At 34.8% G+C, this 19,907-nt stretch overlaps 1 pseudogene; it reads right to left on the reverse strand.

The window, feature by feature from the left end:
* Positions 1–862: 862 nt before the first annotated feature.
* On the reverse strand, positions 863–1,718 carry LOC119530421 (annotated as a pseudogene).
* Positions 1,719–19,907: the final 18,189 nt, after the last annotated feature.

The following is a 19,907-nucleotide window of genomic DNA, read 5'->3' on the forward strand; positions in this document are numbered from 1 at the left end:
TGTCCTCAGGTGACAAAACTGATTTTTTTTTCTTTTTTCTTGCTATTCTTCTGAATTTCCAAATGTCTACAAAAATAATTTATTACTTTGATAAGAGGGAAAAAAGTTTACTTTTTTAGAATGCTTTTGTGTCTTAAAGTACAACTACTAGAAAATTCCTCAAGTTATGAGGAAAGAAATCAAACTGAGGGGACTGATTTCTCATTCCTACTCCCCAATAGACAGCTCCCTGAGGTCAAAAACTACATCCTGCTTCCCTTTGCACCCCCTGACACCTATTACAGCCCTGAGGCTGACATGATAAGCACTCAAATGATGAAAAAACACACACTTGACACTAAAAAGAGTGAACACACGTTTGACACTAAAAAGAATACCAGAAAGTACTTGATAACATTTAGTGGAAATACTTTAGCTTATTCCATTAACTTGACGGCCACCCTTCTAATAATTTTGAAAATCTACTTTTCAAAACGACCTCAATGGACACCTTTTTATTTCTTTCACCTGCCCTCCAGGCAGATAGTGCTGTTGAGTGGAAAAAAAAGTGGGTTTTTCCCCTTCTATGAATGTTAAGTCCCAGTCAGATTTAGCCAAGGTATTCTTAAACCTTTGCCCGGCAGTGAGAAAATAACTCTATTAAGAAAACCCATGACTAAGATTGCTCCTATTTTGTCCCACACAGACTTGGTCATTGGTAGTATGTTATCCTTTATACCATTCCGGCAGATCCCTCTACCCTACAAAATTCCCAGTGGTTCACCTTAGCTGCTTAATGCCAAGTTTACTTATGATCAAGGAAGACTGTCCTTTATGTATGTGTTAACCCCCATCACACCTATTTTTGTTGTTGTTTATACCTTTAATCATCTCTCTCTGTCCTCTTTTTATTTTTTTTCTCACTATGCCCATCTATGAGGACACCTGGAAGGGGAGGGGGAGTGCTGCTCCAGTGTATCGGGTGCTGGAAGGAGGGCCAGGAGTCATGGTGAGCTCTCCCACTGCTGCAGCAGGAAGTCCTGTACTTCTCTTGGACTCAAGAGTATCACTTCTCTTTATGTCTCCTGTCCTTTTTCCTTTTGTTCTTCTTCGACTTCTTTTTTCTTGATTTTCCAGTAAGAATCATCTATCACTAACTCCCCAGCCTCCTGCTCCCCACCAGAGGACAAGCCTGACTCTACCAGAATAGGTTCAAGCCCTGAAAGGTTAGCACTGTGAGATTCTGGGAACTGGGAGGCAACAGACCCACAGCCTTCAGGGCCAAGAGATGAATGTGGGTCTGAGGAGGCTTTGTCCTTCTTCCGGGCCATTTTCCGAAAGCCCTGTAACTCATGTCTTAGAGTAAATCACCTTATTCATCATGATCTGATTTCTTAGTGGACTTTTCCCCAGTCACTTGTCGAGAGGGGTACTGAAAAGACTCCTCATCAACTGAGCCGTTTCCCTTCTCCTTTGATGAGAGAATAAGTTTCATCTTCCAACCATTGGGCTCATGAAAGGTCAGTGTCTCTGTGTCCACAAGCAGTGGTTTCATTTTTTGGATTTGTGGGAGCCACCGTCCTCCAGGGATAGTCCCCCATTGGTTCTACTTACTTTCTTCCTGTGGTGTTCCTTTTTACTCTCTGAGTGGCTTGAAGAACTAGAGGATTTCTCTCTGTCTTTTTGGAGGGTTTGGAGCCTGTTGCCAGTGGGGAAGTGATACCCTTCAATAGGTCCATAGCTATATCAGCAGACTGCAGGTAGCACTTTTTCTTTTTCTTCTGTGACAGTTCCAAAGATGTAATGTCTTGTGCATCACCGATGAAGACTGTTCTATGCTGAATCCTCCAAAATCCAGCCCTCCTCTCTCTTTCCTTCACACTGGTTTATCGCACTGAGAACAAGCAGCACTGTCCTCCATAATGGTAATCATCAGAAGAGTGCTTCCTCTTCTTCTTGTGTTTGTCTGTCCCCAAGATGTAGAGTTCACTGTCTTATAACTTCTTCTTGGAAGAATTCCTGACCTGAGCAGTGATTTATTCCTCTTCCCTTTAAAAATTCTTTGTAAGAACATTTCTTTTCTCATTGGCTTCTACTAGCTGCCAGTGGTATGTCCTCAAAGCTGTAATCACCATCAAAGCATCCTTCACTCAGCTTGCTGCCTTTGCACTGCGGACCACTGCCATATTGAGAAGGAGAGAAAAGTGCCGGCCTGAATTTTTATTGATTAAATGTATCTCATTTCTATCACTACTTCATTATTATTGTAAATTCTTATGAGTGTGATAATTCTATCCTATTTAGTTTTAATTAAACCACTATTGTTTCTATATCCGAAGATTCTGAAATGCAGTATCTTATATTTAAACATGCAAAAATGTATAGTCAATAACACTATTGTTAAAAATTTGTAGATAAAATAACACAATTATTTGTTTTGCAAAGGCTTATTATTCCTTAATATAGAATTATTTATGTGAACAAATAATATTTCACTGGAAATTCATGAGTTATATGTTTGGGATTAAAATTATTTTATTTTTCTATTTTCTGACTCAGGGATAAAGACAAATCCATACATGTTAATTTATGATCACTCCTCTTGAATGGGGAATCAAAAGTGGTGGGTGAAGCAATTTATTAGAATATTTTAAATTTGTACCTTTGTTAATGTAATTCTTGTCCAAGCATCTGTAATTTTGTTCTAAGAATGAAATTGTCATTCATAGCATTCTCATTTATAAATAAATTCTTTTCAGTAAGTTTTTTACCATAAAATATTTTAATGATACCTTTTCCTAAATAAAAATCTCTATAGCTAAGTTTCAGTTACAATGTGGAGGAATATACATTAAACAGTTACAGAGTGCCAAGAGAGAATATTTCTATTTTTTTTTCAGATTCACATATTTGAGAATTACATTAGTTATATAAAATGTCTCTTACATTATTACTACGAATAAATACATCTTCTTTTAAAAATTATTTTAGAAACAAAAAAATAAAGATTGAGACAAAACTGCTGATGGAGAATATGTCTACCCATCAACAAATCATTAGCAATTCCATCTTATGTTCTACAATAAAAACACGCTGTGTAGAAGTGATTTCATTTGAAGTTATTGGTACATTTGAATGCAAACTACTCAACCATGAAAAATGAGGCTTCCATTTGCTATAAAAAATAAATTAGGAGGCAATGCTCTGCTGGCAAAGCCATTTGAGCACCTCAGTTCATAACTATTCATGGTACCATTGACAGATGTCTGTGCTCATACTGAACTGCCTTATGATACTGTTGTATTCAGCATTACTTTATATCTAAAGTGAATGTAGGCTGCTTGTTTTAGGATATAATAAAATCCATCCCGATGTAGAGATCCTGTGGGAAATTATGCAATAATGTTACCTACGTAACTAATTTTCTTCTTATGAAATCATGATTCCCACTACACTTTTAAGAGCTATCGAAAGTATTGTTTAACATCACCATTTCCATGGTAATATCTCAATAAATCACAAAAATGTAATACTTTATGCAGAAAATGAGCCATTTCCTTTGGGAACATAAGTTTTCACTTTTAAATTAAAAGTTGCATGAAGTGAATTCTAAGCATGTTGCCTGTTGCTTACTGACACTAATAGTACTTTTCCTTAAAATAATCACTTTCTCTAAAACAAGGGCATAATGTTACTGGCTAGTACACCATAGATAAGATATATTATCCAAGAAAAAAAGCAAATATGAACATTGCCTTTACTAATCATCTACTGGTATAAAATGTCTAGGAAATATTTAAGAATTCATAAATAATACATATCTTTAAATGGGCTGAAATGAATGAGCACAGTGAATAAGCACACACACTGTTATATCTGTGGAAAGCAGTGTACATGGTGCAATGAGAAAATAGTTTTAATTAATAAAATATAGGAACAACAATCTTTTTAAAATGCATCTTATTTCCAATTTGAAGGATTGTGTGAACTTAGGTTATTCATTTAACCCTGAACCTTTGTTTCTTCATCTGTAGAGTGTGGATTATAACAGTCATTGTAAGTAAGGATTAAATTATATAACAATCACAAAAGTGTTCAATTGAATATCCCAACTGTAACATGTGCTTGAAAATTGGTGGCTATATTTTTATGATCTTTGAGTTAATTCTTTGTCTTTACATTGGTCCTTTAGGACATCTAAAATTAATCACACTTATTAAATGAATTAAATGAATTAATCACACTTATTAAATGAAATCTACAGAAAGATCTACAGAAAGAAAGAGGAAATTTTCTTTCATATTTATGTAGGCATCTACGGCTATTAAAAACAGCATTGACAGGATTGAGGCCTTCTAAACCACAATCTCAGCAGAAATAACAAAGAAAACAAAAACAAAAAGCAAAATATGAGGTAAACTTTAGGTATAGAGGATAAAATAATTCATGTCTTTTTCCCATTATTTTGCCAACTTATCAGAGCTCTTTGTATAAATGCAGATGACTTTTACTACAAGTAGCATGCCATTATTTATTCATCAGTAATCTTTCTCTTTTGTGGAAATACCATTTACTATTGTTGCTCAGCTTGGAATTTGACACTCCCAAGGGTTTGACAATAAAGTTGTAGAAAATGCATCAACAAATATTTAATTTCTTTCTATGAACCATGCATATCAATATTCTGTGATCCACTTACATAGAAGTATTGAAATTAAGCACTATTAATACGAAACATATGAAACAGTTGGTAAGACAAGACAGACTAGATGAGAGAGTTCATATGAAGTAATTAGATAGAAATATGAAACAATAAGTACTAACCATGTGATAGAGTTCATGAGGGTTGAAAAACTGTAAATGTGAGACATAGCTCTTCATGCAGAAAATGAATACCTTGAAAGAAGACACAGAAAAAATAATTTAGGTGAAATGGCTTTTCTAGTATACTGCTAAAATTTAAGGCAGGTGAACATATACAGTTTTGTCATCATAACCATAATAAAGGGTGTTTCTTTTCATAATTTTTAACAAAGTATCCCTTAATAGAGTAAATTTAGCAAAGGTTTTGGTAAGATACTTTATAGATAAAAATACCTTCTGAATTTCTTTCCTAAGTCAGTTATTATAGTTTTGGTGGTTATGTTTTTCTTTGTTTTCTCAATGTATTAACTGTTACGACTAAGGAGTTAGGTAGAAAAAAAATGAATAACCATTTTATAAAAGTAAACATAGCTTGCAAAGAAAGCAGGTGGCAAGAAAAAAATCTTAAAATATTTCATTTTATATCAAAATTGACTGAAGTAAAGTGATGATCAAAATTTAGACATATCTTATTAAACCTGCCAATTTTAGAGATGATTAATCTTAGATGGAGAAAGTAAATATTTTTTCCAGTCCCTCCTTACTGTTGTAATTAGTGATGGAACTAGGCTGTGTCATCTAGTTCAAAGTGTTTCCACAATGCCAAGCTACTTACCCATTAAATACCTCCTCTTATCCTGCATTTCCTTCTATGACACAGTTCAGTCAATAATAAAATCATAGAGAACATACAATCATAATAACATTTTAATGTAATTAACAGTGTGGCTTCCCACACCATATTACATGTCTTGGATAATGTAATATCCAAGCTATGTACCCTGGAAAAAAACATGTTCTTAGACTTAATCCATTCCCATGGATGTGAACTAATTATAAATAGGACCTTTGGGTGAGGTTATTTCAGTCAGAGTGTGGCCCAGCTGACTCAGGATGGGACTTAATCCTATTACTGAAGGCTTTATAGAGAAGGAAGAGAAGAGAGAAAGCCAGAGGGAATAGCTAGAATCTGGAAGTCTATGGAACACAGAAGAGAAGCTAAGGATGCTGCTATATGACAGAAAAACCAAGGACCATGGATCCACAGTAGCCAAAGTCTACTAGAAGAAAGCATTGCCTTGTTGACACCTTGATTTCGGACTTCTTCTAGCCTAAAAACCATGAGACAATAAATTCCCATTGTTTAAGCCAACCCATTGCATGGTATTCACTTTAGCAACAAGGAAACTAAAATGATAAATATATTTTTGAGTTCCTAAGATGTGCTAGATCCTGTTATAGATGCTGGGGTGAAGGGTGAAGGTCTTTTTCAAGCTAGACAAATTCCTTACCCTCACACCTCATGGAGCTTCATATAGTTTGCATTCTAGTGTTGAAGAGTATATATGCACACACATACACATTCTCCATCACTAGAATGAAAACTGTATAACACAAAGACAAGCAAACATATATGTACATATATACATAGATGCTGGTTAATTTCAGGTGTTAACTTGGCTAGGTTAGCTTGTCCAGTTGTGTGATCATGCAAGCACTGGGCTGACTATTAAGGGGAAGTTATTTCATACATAGGTTTACATCTATAATTGTTTTATTTCATCTATGGCTGATTGTATCAACAATCAACAAAGGAGAGCATCCTCAGGATTGTGGGGTATATCTTCACCCAATCAGCTGGAGGCCATAAAAAAGCCAGGACTGAGGATTTCAGAAATCAGAAAGAATTACCACCTCCTTTAGTCCACCAACTTCCTCCAGGTAATCTGGAGAGAACTTCAGAATCTGCTTTATTCGAATTTCCAGCTTGCAGCCTGCCCTACAAAAGTCAGACCTGCCAGCTCTCTTAGTCACGTGAGCCAGCTCCTCTGGAGAACTTGTCTAACACATGCATATAATACATATACATATCTACACACACACACACACACACACACAAACACACACATTTAATCTCCAAGATGTGTTTTTTATCAGGAATGAATTGCTTTTTGATATTGGGATATGAATTAGTAGAATTATTTATTCAAATGAGAAATATATATGCTGAAAACCATGTGATAGAAGTCAACCTTTTTACTAGTCTGTATATTTTCAACTCCTAGGTTGGATAAACACAGAGTACATTAACAATAGAAACATTCTTTTATGGTTTATGCCATTCTAAAAGTTTTCCACAAGTGCTGTATACTATTACCATTGTGTCAATCAGCATGAATTAGAAAGGTCATTCAGAGAAAGAGCCTGATTAGTTCACTATTTTTCCTGTTACTGCCACATTTTGAATTGTATTGTGTCCAGTCCTGAGGTTTTGACCATATATATGAAAGCAGGTTTGTAATAAATTTTAAAATTGGTAACTGTGGATCTTCCAACATGGTTCTTATTCAACATGATTTTGGCTAATTGAAGCCCCTTAAACTTCCACATAAATTTAATGATTGGCTTTTCTATTTCTTTGAAGAAAGCTGTTGGATTTTGATTGGGATTGTGTTGAATCTGTAAATTGCTTTGTGTAGAATTGTCATTGTGATGATAGTTTTTCTTCCAATCCATGAACATGGAATGTCCTTTCATTTATTTAGGTCTTTTATTTCTTCAGCAATATGTGTAGTTTTTCATGTCTAAGTCCTTTATAACCTTGGTTAAATTTATTCCTAGATATTTGATACTTTTGGTTGCTCTCATATATGGAATTTTTTTCTTGATTTCCTCTTCAGATTGTTCATTACTAGTGTGTATAAACACTACTGAGTTTTGCATATTGAATTTTTACCCTATCACTTTGCTGAATTCATTTATTAGCACTAGTAACCTTGCTGTGGATTTTTCAGGATTTTCTCTATATAGAATCATGCCATTTGCAAGTAAGGAAAATTTTGCTATACAGTTTGGATGCTTTTATTTATTTTTCTTGCCTAATTGCTCTGGCTAGAACTCTCAGCATAATGTTGAAAAACAGTGGTGACAGTGAACTTGCTTGCCTTCTTCCTGATCTTAGAGGGAAAGCTGTCAGTCTTTCACCACTAAGTATGATGTTAACTGTGGGTTCTCATAAAAGCTCTTTATCATTTTGAGGAAGTTTCCTTCTATTCCTACTTTTCTATGTGTTTGTACTAGGAGGGGTGCTAGATTTTGTCAAATGCCTTTTCTGTGTCAATTGAGATGATCATGTGGATTTTTTTTCCCTTTTGTTCTATTAATGTGTTGTGTTACATTAATTGATTTCCTTAATTTGAACCACCCTTCCATACCTGGGGTAAATCCCATTCGATCATGGTGTATAATTCTTTTAATGTGCTATTGGATTCAGCTTACTAGTATTTCATTGAGGATTATTGCATTTATATTAATAAGAGAAAAAGGTCTGTAATTTTCTTTTCTTGTGGTATTTATAGATCTCATTTTCATATTAAGTTGATATTGGCCTCATAGAATGAGTTGTATTACCTCCTCTTCAATTTGTTGGAAGATTTTAAGCAACATTGGTATTAATTGTTGTGGGAATGCTTGGTAAATTTCACCAGTGAAGAAATCTGGTCCTCATCTTTTCTTTGCTGGGAAGTTTTTGATTACTGATTAAATGTCTTTATTTGATATTGGTCTATTGAGATATTCTATTTCTCTTTCAGTCAGTATAGGTAGTTTGTATGGCTCTAGGAACTTGTCCATTTCACCTAGGTTACCTAATTTTTTGGCATACATTTTTTCATAGTATCTTCTTAAAACCCTTTTATTTCTCTAAGAAAGGTAGTAATTGTGGTAGTTTGAAGCTGTATGTCCCCCAGAAAAAAACAGGTTCATAACTCTAATCCATTTCTGTGGATATTAACCCATTGGAAGTAGGACATTTTGATGAGGTAACTTCAGTTGTGTCCCACCTCAATTGTGGATCTTAATCCTATTACTGGTGTCCTTTATAAAAGAAATGAATTCAGATGAGAGAGAGAGAGAGGCAGAGAGAGTGCCATAGAAACAAGAAGCTGAAATCAATAAAATAAAACCCAGAAAAAAAGGGAGAGACAAGCAGACACTGCTATGTGCCTTGCTATGTGGCAGAGGAGCCAAGGATCACTGGCAGCTGGTCTTCAGTAAGAAAGCATCACCTTTATAATGCCTTGATTTGGACATTTTCCTGACATCAAAACTGTTAGCTATGAAATTCCCATTGTTTAAGCTAACCCATTTCATGATATTTGCTTTGAGTAGCCTAGAAAACTAAAATGACAATGTTCCCCATTTCCTTTCTGATTTTAGTTATTTGCACACTCTGTTTTCTTTGCCAGTCTAGCTAAAGGTTTGTCACTTTTATGGAATTTTTCACCAGCTTTTGATTTCATTGATTCTATTTTTTTTTTTTAATTTTCTGTTTATTTCTCATCTAGTCTTTGTTATTTCCTTCCTTCTTGCATTGGGTTCAGTTTGCTCTTTTCATAGTTCCTCCTCTTGTGAAGTTTGGTCTTCTAAATTTGAGATCTTTCTTCTTTCTTAATGTAAGCATTTAGAACTACAATCTGCCTCTCAACACTGCCTTTGCTGCATCCCATAAGTTTTAGTATGATGTGTTTTCATTTTCATTCACCTCAATGAAATTCCTAATTTCCCTTGTGATTTCTTCCTTGTCCCATTGATTAAAAGATGTGTGTGTAATTTCCACTTATTTATTAATTTGTCTCTCTACCCAACTACCTACTCCTACTACTGTAGGAATATTTTCTGTTTGTAAGGATTCCAGTCATACTGGATTAAGGTCCATGCTGTTTCAGTTTAGGCTTATTTTAACTAATAGAATCTTCAAAGATCCTATATACAAATGAGTTCATTGACAGGATCAGGGATTAGGACTTAAACATGTTTTTAATGGGGCATGATTCAATCCAGAGCAGTGACTAATATGTAGTAAGCCTTTTTCATCAGTATGTCTCTCTTCAATAAAAGAAAATTGAGTTTTTCATAGGACTTCTAGACCTGCACCAATTTCACTCAAGGTCCTTCATGGGTGTTTTGGCTGATGTTGTTTATCCAACAAATATGCTATTGCCAATAAATATTTATTGCTTGAGTGTAAATTATGTATATAGCTTTGACACCAAAATTTTGAGTTCCCCTTCATTATCTCACTGAGTAGTATCTTCCTGAAATATATTTTAGTATGATAAAGTTCTTCCTCTAGTTGCCATTGGTGAACAGTGGGAAAATCAGTGGTAGTTATATGAGACCAGCAAGTCACCCCCAAACTGACATTGGTTGCAGTTTTTCATATAATCTTTGCTTTGATTATTGTCCTTCATCCCTAAAACCTTAGTCTATAACCATTAGGGTACCTGATCCTATGAGTAGTTAGGCAAACATATTTTGTGTCTCTTGTATCTGTTCACTTTCATATATATGTGAATGTGAATACATATATGAATTTTACATATATGTATGTAAAATGTCCTTGAGAAGGTCTGCGGTGATTGTCTCTGTGGTTCACGGGAAATGGTGGAAGACACTACTTCCATCTTGTGGGGGAGAGTATGAAAGAAATTTTATGTGTGAAAGAGGATAATTTACCTCATGTTAAGTAGAAATATGATATTGTTTTTGAATGGAAGTTAAATAAGAGTTGGGGGAAGAAAATGGATGATTTTTAAGGAAAATATGTAGATTCTGATGGCCATTTATCTATTTCCTTTCTGATGGCAATTCCCAGCTCTGATGGCAACTGTCTTCCTGCAAGATTCAGACAATGGGAGCTCTAACTCAGATGACACAACTCCTCCTCTTGTCCCTCTATTTTCAGGGGTTAAATAATATCCTGAAGCTGCTAATATTTGGGTTGTATCATATTTTTCTCTTTGTTTTTTTCAGAGGTTCTAATATCTTTATAAATACAGGCCATATTAAATTATTTTTATTGGACCATCTAGCATGTGCTTTGTTCTACTCACTGGATCCAAATTGAAGCAATGACCTATTAGCTAACAGCTCAATTAGATCATGTTTAAAAAAAAAAAAAAAAAACTTTTAGAAAACAAGTAATGGGAAACTAACTGATTTGCAAATACATCCTTTATCCCAATAATTCAAGTTGTTCACTTAATTTCTGTTATGTATGCCAAATGACTCTACCACATCTGAACAAAGGACTATTAGTCTTCTAAAATGACCTATTATACTTTCATTTATTATTAGGAAAATTTAATTGAAGCTGATATACTAAAAAATGGGAATAAACATTGAAATATTATTAATTTAAATATATCTTTGTCAGTTTAGTCTTTTTGGATGACCAATTTTTTGTTTTCACTTTCCTCACATTTATTTTATCAAAATTATGCCTAAGGAGGACTCGGGCAAGATGGAGGCATAGAGAGGAGTGGAAGCTAAGTAGTCCCCCTGGAACAACTACAAAAAACCAGAAACAACTAGTAAATAATCCAGAATAACTGCGGGAGGACAAACGAGACCATCCATTCATCATACACCAACCTGAATTGGGAGGAATGCCCGAGAACACAGCATAAAATCTGTAAGTAAAACCTGCGGAACCAGGTCGGGAGACCCCCTCCCCCATAGCCCGAGCTGCAGAGCCACGTGGTGCCACAGAGAAGCTCTCTCCCAGCAAGTGAATACAGCTCAGCTGAGCTCCAACTGGGGTTTTAAGTAGTGAGTGTGAACTGCTCACTACAGGTACGCAGCCCCAAAAAACAGACAGAGGCTTTGGGTGACAACTGACCTGGGAGAGCTGGAGGGTTGCCTTGGACTGGGTCTGAAGGGGACTATCTGTTTCTTTTTTGGCTCAGTGGAGAAAGCCCCAGTCATTTTCAGTTTCCAGGGCTGTGACTCTGGCAAGGGTGGAGACACCACAAGCAGAGAGTGAGACCATTGAAATGCTAATGACCTCCACCTGAGGGGTCTGTCTTCTCTAGGAGGAAAGGGGTGGGGCCCTTTCCATTCAGAACCAGACCCCAGAGCCTGGGGGAACACAGCCATACCTCCTCACACCAGTCAAGAATTATAGGCTAACAGGCGTCACCTGCTGGGCAGAAAAGCACAGTGACCTGAGGCATCAAAGGGTGGAGCAATTTTCTAAGACACACCCGCAGGGAAACCAGATACTGAATATTTCTTCCCTCTGGGACCTGAGCCTGTTCTGGTCTGGGAAAACCTGATTTGGATAACCAAGGAAACCATGCCTAGACAACAGAAAATTACAACCTACACTAAGAAAAACAAAGTTATGGCCCAGTCAAAGGAACAAACATACACTTCAACAGAGATACAGGAATTTAAACAACTAATGCTAAATCAATTCAAAAAGTTTAGAGGAGATATTGCAAAAGAGATACAGGCTGTAAAGGAAGCACTGGACATGTATACGGCAGAAATCAAAAGTTCAAAAAACCTGTTAGTAGAATCTATGGAAATGAAAGGCACAACACAAGAGATGAAAGACACAATGGAAACATACAACAGCAGATCTCAAGAGGCAGAAGAAAACACTCAGGAACTGGAGAACAAAATACCTGAAAGCCTACACGCAAAGGAGCAGATGGAGAAAAGAATGAAAAAATATGAGCAATGTCTCCGGGAAATCAAGGATGAAACAAAGTACAATAATGTACGTATCATTGGTGTCCCAGAAGGAGAAGAGAAGAGAAAGGGGGCAGAAGCAATAATAGATGAAATAATTAATGAAAATTTCCCATCTCTTATGAAAGACATAAAATTACAGATCCAAGAAGTGCAACGTACTCCAAACAGAAGAGATAAGAATAGGCCTAAGCCAAGACACTTAATAATCAGATTATCAAATGTCAAAGACAAAGAGAGAATCCTGAAAGCACCAAGAGAAAAGCGATCCATTACATACAAAGGAAACTTAATAAGACTTTCTGCGGATCTCTTAGCAGAAACCATGGAGGCAAGAAGGAAGTGGTGTGATATATTTAAGATACTGAAAGAGAAAAACCACCAGCCAAGAATCCTGTATCCAGCAAAGCTGTCCTTCAAATATGAGGGAGAGCTCAAAATATTTTCTGACAAACAGACAATGAGAGAATTTGTGAACAAGACACCTGCCCTACAGGAAATACTAAAGGGAGCACTACAGGGTGATAGAAGACAGGAGTGTGTGGTTTGGAACACAATTTTGGGAGATGGTAGCACAACAATGTAAGTACACTGAACAAAGGTAACTATGAATACTGTTGAGAGAGGAAGATGGGGAGCATGTGAGACACCACAAGAAAGGAGGAAAGATAACGACTGGGACTGTGTAACTTGGTGAAATCTAGAGTATTCAACAATTGTGATAAAATGTACAAATATGTTCTTTTACAAGGGAGAACAAGCAAATGTCAACCTTGCAAGGTGTTAAAAATGGGGAGGCATTGGGGGAGGGATGCAATCAGCATAAACTAGAGACTGTAACTAATAGAATCATTGTATTATGCTTCCTTTAATGTAACAAAGGTGATATACCAAGGTGAATGCAGATAAGAGGTGGGGATAGGGGAGGCATGTTAGACACTTGACATTGGTGGTGTTGTCTGATTCTTTATTCTACTTTGATTTAAGGTTATTTTTCCTTTGGCTGCTTCCTAGCTGTCATTTTTTTGTTTCCTCTTTCTTTTGCCTCTCTACCTTCTTTGACTCTCCCTCCTGCCTTGTGGAAGAAATGTAGATGCTCTTGCTTAGTATGAGCAGAATGTTCAATTAGGATGAACTTAAATGTTTGGAAATGAACAGGGGTGTTTGTAGCAAGATGTGAGAATAACTAACAGCGCTGAATGGTGTGTGAATGAGGTGGAAAGGGGAAGCTCAGAGTCATATATGTCACCAGAAGGAAAGTTGGAGGTCAAAAGATGGAAATGTATAAAACTGAATCCTATGGTGGGCAATGTCCATGATCAACTGTAAAAATACTAGAAATCACTTCATGAACCAGAACAAATGTATGACAATACAATTAGAAGTTAATAATAGAGGGGCATATAGGGAAGAACTATATACCTATTACAAACTATATACTACAGTTAGTAGTATTTCAACATTTTTTCATAAACAGTAACAAATGTACTATATCAATACTAGGAGTCAACAGTTGAGGAGGGTTGGTTAGGGATAGGGGAGGTTTAGAGTTTCCTTTTTTTCTTTTTTCATCTTTCACTTTATTTCTTGTCTGGAGTAATGAAAAGTTTCTAAAAATTGAACAAAAATTAAGTGTGATGGATACACAGCTGTATGAGGGTACCCAGGGGCAAGTGATTGTACACTTTGGATCTTTGGCTAATTGTATGGTATCTGAACAATCTCAATAAAAATGAAAAAAAAATATGCCTAAGTAGTTTTTTCACATTCATTTTATAGTGTCTGCTATTTAACCTAATTTGTAAAGTCAGTTCTCATTATTAAATCAATCAGGCATATCATTTACTTTCGAATATAAAAAGTCTGACTTTGTATTTCAATTTAAACATGAGAAGCATAACACTTCTGAATGAAATTACAGCTGGGTATGAATTAACCCTATTTTCTCATACAGTGTATAAAAAAGTGTTACTTGTTAATCCAGGATCCTAGAAGTGATAATATTTATCATTTTAATTGCTCTGTTCAAATCCAGCCCAATTTTTATTGGCTAATAGTCTTTATTCATTTAATGATGTTCCCAAAATAAAGTTTAAAGCCTGTCTTTATTCATGTTAAAGCATGTATCAGAACTTCATTCAATTTTTATGACTGAATAATATTAAATTGTATGTAAATATCACATTTTGTTTTTCCATTCATCTGTTGATGGGTACCCTTGTTGCTCCTGCCTTTTGGCTATTTTGAATAATGCTGCTATGAACACTGGTATACAAATATCTGTTCGAGTCCCCACTTTCAATTCTTTTGGGTATATACCTAAAAGTGGGATTTCCAGATTACATAGTAATTCTATGTTCAATCTTCTGAGGAACTGCCAAACTGTTTTCCAGATACAGAAGGAAAAAAAAATATGATCTTCCTTATATAAAATACCTAGAATAAGCAAATCCATAGAGACATTATGTACATTATATGCTACCAGGGGATGGAGGTGGGGGGGGGTGTGTATAGAGAATTATTCCCTAATGGGTACAGAGTTTCTGTTTTGGGTGATGAAAAAGTTGGGTAATGGATAGTAGTGATTGTAACACAAAATTGTGAATGTAATTAATACCACTGAATTGTACACTTTAATATGTTAAAATGAGAAATTCTGAGTTGTGCAAATGTTATAATAGCATGTTTAAAAAAATTGTTAAAGTATGGAGAAGAACAATTAGGTTCATTCTTGTGTCATTTCTCTTATAGTATTGTGTCTTAGTTTATTAAAGCTGCTATCATGAACACCACACGATGGGTTGGGTTAAACAATGGGAATTTATTGGCTCATGGTTTGGAGACTGGAAGTCCAAAATCAAGATATCAGCTAGGCTTGCTTTCTCCTTGAAGACCATAGCATTCTTGTGCTGTCTGCTGGCAATCCTTGGAGTTCCCTGGCTTGTATTTCTGCCTCCCTTCACATGATGATGTCCACTTCTTTCTTGCTTCTGTGACTTCAGGTTTTCTTTTTAGCCTTCAGTAGTATGGATTAAGGCCCACTCTGTTTCAGTTGGCCACACATTAACTAAAATAAGCATCTTCAAAAGATCCTATTTGCAATGGGTTCACATTCACAGGAATGGGATTAAGAACATGTATTTCTTGAAGCACATACATAATTTATCACATGTCCCTTTCCATAGAACTTCTTATACACCATTCTCAGATAAAGCCATATCACCTTTAATGAATTTTTCAAAGATTTGTAAAATTTCCTTTCTACTTGTGTTCTTAGACAAAACTTTAATGCCATTATCTCATCTATAAGTCATTTTGTTGGCTGTAATTGTATGTATAAATTATTAACCAGGATTTATTAAGACACTCGTAGATACATCAGTTTAGAAGGTGTATCTTTTATCTTCTGAAATTCTTGTCACAATCCACCAATAAACATATTCTTCAATGTCACAAATGCTATGACCTACAGTAGTGCCACAACATCAATACTCAGATTGTTTTAACAGAATGTTCAATTTCTGAATCAGTATATATTTTTCATAACAACAAACTAGGGAACAAGTTTAAAAATTTATTGAATACTTCCTCCCCCCAAAAAAATTGTCAAATAAGGTATATATACTATTTCTAAGGGGAAAATAACAAATTTCTGGTAAGATTATACATTAGTTTATGTATACTTTTGTTCCTGTAAAAGTAATACAAAAGAGCCTTTTGTAAGTTGTTCTTAGTGTAGTCCATTATTTTTGACATGCAAAATAGATCAGAATGCTCTAATTAAATCTGGGAACAAATGAGTCTCACGTTCATCATAAAATAATAATCTTGTGCAAAATAATGAAGTAAATGAGCTTATTAAAAGTGGTATTTACAATGAAAATATCAGATACTAAAATAGATGATTGTGGTCCCAAAATCACAATGTACCTGGTTAATCATTTCTTTATAAATTCACTTAATGATTGGATTTAAAAATGATTAGATTTTATCATAATAAAATAGATGCAGGGATTACTATGTTATCAATTGTTTTGGACTTACTTTTGAACAGTTCTGGTGTTTTATGAATGAAATAAAAATGTTAAGAAAATTTGATTTTATTTCTGTTAGAAACCTTCCAACTGTTTTTGAAGATATATTAATTGGAATGTGGTTTGGCTGCAGACAGAATAACTGTAGCTTAGGATCAATAGTTAATCTCTATCACAATTAACATTTCTATCATAAGCAGCCTAACACTGTGATGAGAGTTCCATACAGTTGGAGAATCAGAACCCTTCTATCATGTTTATGTGCATTTCCTAATATAGTTCTTATAATCAAAAAGATTCTGTTTTCTGGAAATATTACTCAATGATGGATGAAAAGTGGTAGAATTAATGGAAGACAACTGCCAGCCTTTACCACAAGGTACAGTTTGGCCACCTAAATATCAAGGTGCTAGTACATAAGAAGGTGCAATTACTCCCACAGCGGAAACATATTCACCCTCTTCGTAGCCAAACTGACCCTTAGTCCCACACAGATACTCCTTCCAAATCTAAGAATAAGCTAAGTTTTACAAAGAATTTTCCTTTTGGTCCAGATGTGTCACAGAAAATGAGAAATGTGTCAAGACTTCCCCCTCTAACTGAAAGCAGTTGTAAAATATATCAAAATGAGAGTCTACATTTTGAGATATTCAAATATGTAAGAAATTGTCCATGACAAATTCTCCAATTGCTTTTCACAGCAAAACAATTTTCATCAATTTCCAGCCTGCAATATTTATGACCTCACAGCTCTTTTAGGTTCTGTTCCATTCAATATTATGACTGTACCAAATTTTGCATTACTTGGGAAAAAGTTTTAGCTATTACGGTAGAGACCAAAATCAGTGGCTCAAATAACAGAAGTTTATTTCCTTCTCATGTGATAGCTTATGATTAAATATTCCAGGGTTCATAGGGAAGCTCTACTCTGTTGGGGACACAGAATCTTTCTATTCTGCTTCTTTAACATTATTTGTTGCCTTTCTGATTGTTGTACTAGAGACATATGACTGCTATATAATCTGTAATATAACCCAGGGAATAAAGCAAAAGTGGAAAAGAAGGTCTTGCCTTTTTACTTTAAAGTTATGATACAAATTTTGCATATATTCCCTCTACTTGCATCACTGTATATATACCTTAGTTATTTGGCTACAAGTCACAAGTTATACTGTTTTCAAGGGAAGCCAGGCAAGGATGTTAATCACTGGGCAGTTTGGGATTCATCTAAAAAAGTTATTTTACTATAGTAGAAAGAAAGAATAGAATGGATGGGTAGGACACAACTAGTAGTCTTTGAAATAAAAATGATTTTTTTTTCAAATTCTCAAAGTTGATATTTTCAAAATTATTTCTAAATGTAGATATGTTAAATAATAAAACTACAAATTCCTTATGTTTTTACCTTTCGTTCAACTGTAAGGGAAAATGTTACACACACACACACACACAAACACACACAAAAACACACAAAAAAACATGCCCAAATATGTTTAATTTCCTGATGGCTAAGACAGATACCATACAATGGGTTAGCTTAATAAGCAGAATTTATTAGTTCATGGTTTTGAGGTGAAGAGAAGTCCAAAATCAAGACATGAGCAAGGTGATGCTTTCTCCCCAATAGCTTTGGCATTCTGGGGCTGGCTGCTGGCAATCCTTGGATCTTTGGCATTTCTTTCACATAGCAATGCACAAGGCAATGTTTTCTCTTATTTCTTCTGGGTTCTGTTGACTTCCAGATTCCACTCTTACATGTGGCTTTCTCTTCATTAAGCCCCAGTAATAAGATTAAGTAAGGATCAACCTCTTTTAGTTGGGCCACATTTTAACTAAAATAACATATTCAAAAGGTCCTGGTTACCATGGGTTCACAGCCACAGAAATGAGATTAAGATTAAGAACAAGTCTAAATTTGGGGTAAATAACCCAGGCCACCAAAGAATAGAAACAAATTTATGTAATCAGTTAAATTTTAATTTTGATTTAATATAATATGATGGATAATACTGTTTTGTTTGTAATATATTCATATCATAGTAAAAGGATGTAGTTTCTGGTACAATTATATATTTAAACTATTTCTATATGTGATGAAATGAGAATAATGCAGAAAAAGTCTGTGCATGCAAATATGATGCAACAAATATTATTGAAGTCAATGTTTATTTTCTAGATAGGTAAAATAATAAATCACTCCTAACCAATATACATTTTAAGTCACCAATCATCACATGATATATTACCTAATAACTTTGTAAAGCTGTCTTTTTTGCCTTAGAAAAATTTAGTATTTCAGCCTAACCGAAATATGTATTAAGTGAATAGCTAATTAAATTATTGTGGGAAGCAAAAACAATTTTTTTCACTTTAGTCTATTTCAATTACAGAATTGTTACAGAGTAATATAATGAAAAATTACAGTAAATCTTGTTCCAAAATTAGTAGGTGCAGGATGTTACAATGCAGATTATTTTGAGTTTAGCTTGCTACACTTATTTCCCATGTGGAGACTCAGTTCTTTCACAACTTTTTACCACTTGAATTAGTAAATCACAATAATGTTTAAATTACATTTGATTTTATAAAGATGTAAAACAAACACAGAGATGAATAAAAGCAAGTGTACTGATTTTTTTGGCAACATGAGTTGAAATTTTATTGGATCTTTATTTAAATCAAAAGAACAAAACCATCTCCAGGAGGACTGGAGTATCCAAGAGAAAAATCCCAGTTTAAGAATCTGATCTCTAGCAGCCTTAAGAGGGTCAGATGCAGCCCTAAACTGATGTTCATACTATGGACTGTCTCATGATTTGCTGGGACTAAAGCCCCAGGAATTAAATGCGACTGAGAAAGCAGAATTGCCTAAACCTAGATTTTTAGATTAAATCTCACTTAGAGGAACATAGACTAGTGTAAAACACCATTGGCATTCAAACTGACATGTGGATGTTAATGTGCTTACATTAAAAGCAATGAAGAATGTGTAATTATGATTATGACCTGGGAAAGAACAGAATCAATGACAGTGGACTGCCTGGGCATATTGTTACCTTATATAATTACCCTAATATTTGCCACATTTACAGTAGCACTGTTTCAAGTGGTGATTCTTCCTTAGCTTATTCCATTACAAATGCCACATATATCATATTAGTACTCACAGCAAGATTACGTGTTTGAAACCATTATTTGTCCCTATGCTTAAATGTGCTGAATCAAACTTTTCACTTGAACTTAAAAGGAAAATGTATCTTGCATACTTGCAAATACACAACAAGTTAAAAAAATAATAGTGTTAAGAAAGAAATATATTTAAATTAGTCTTGGTAAGCTGACTGCTATAACAATCACTTCCATGTCTCAAGGGGCTTAAAGAAAAAAGTTTTTTCATTCTATTGCATTTTTTCTTAAAATACTTATAATGATTTCTTTTTCTTGAACTGAGAAACCCGACACCTGTGAGATTAGAGTAATTTCATCACCACA

This window comes from Choloepus didactylus, chromosome 3 (assembly GCF_015220235.1).
Source record: "Choloepus didactylus isolate mChoDid1 chromosome 3, mChoDid1.pri, whole genome shotgun sequence".
NCBI classification, from domain to species: Eukaryota; Metazoa; Chordata; class Mammalia; order Pilosa; family Megalonychidae; genus Choloepus; species Choloepus didactylus.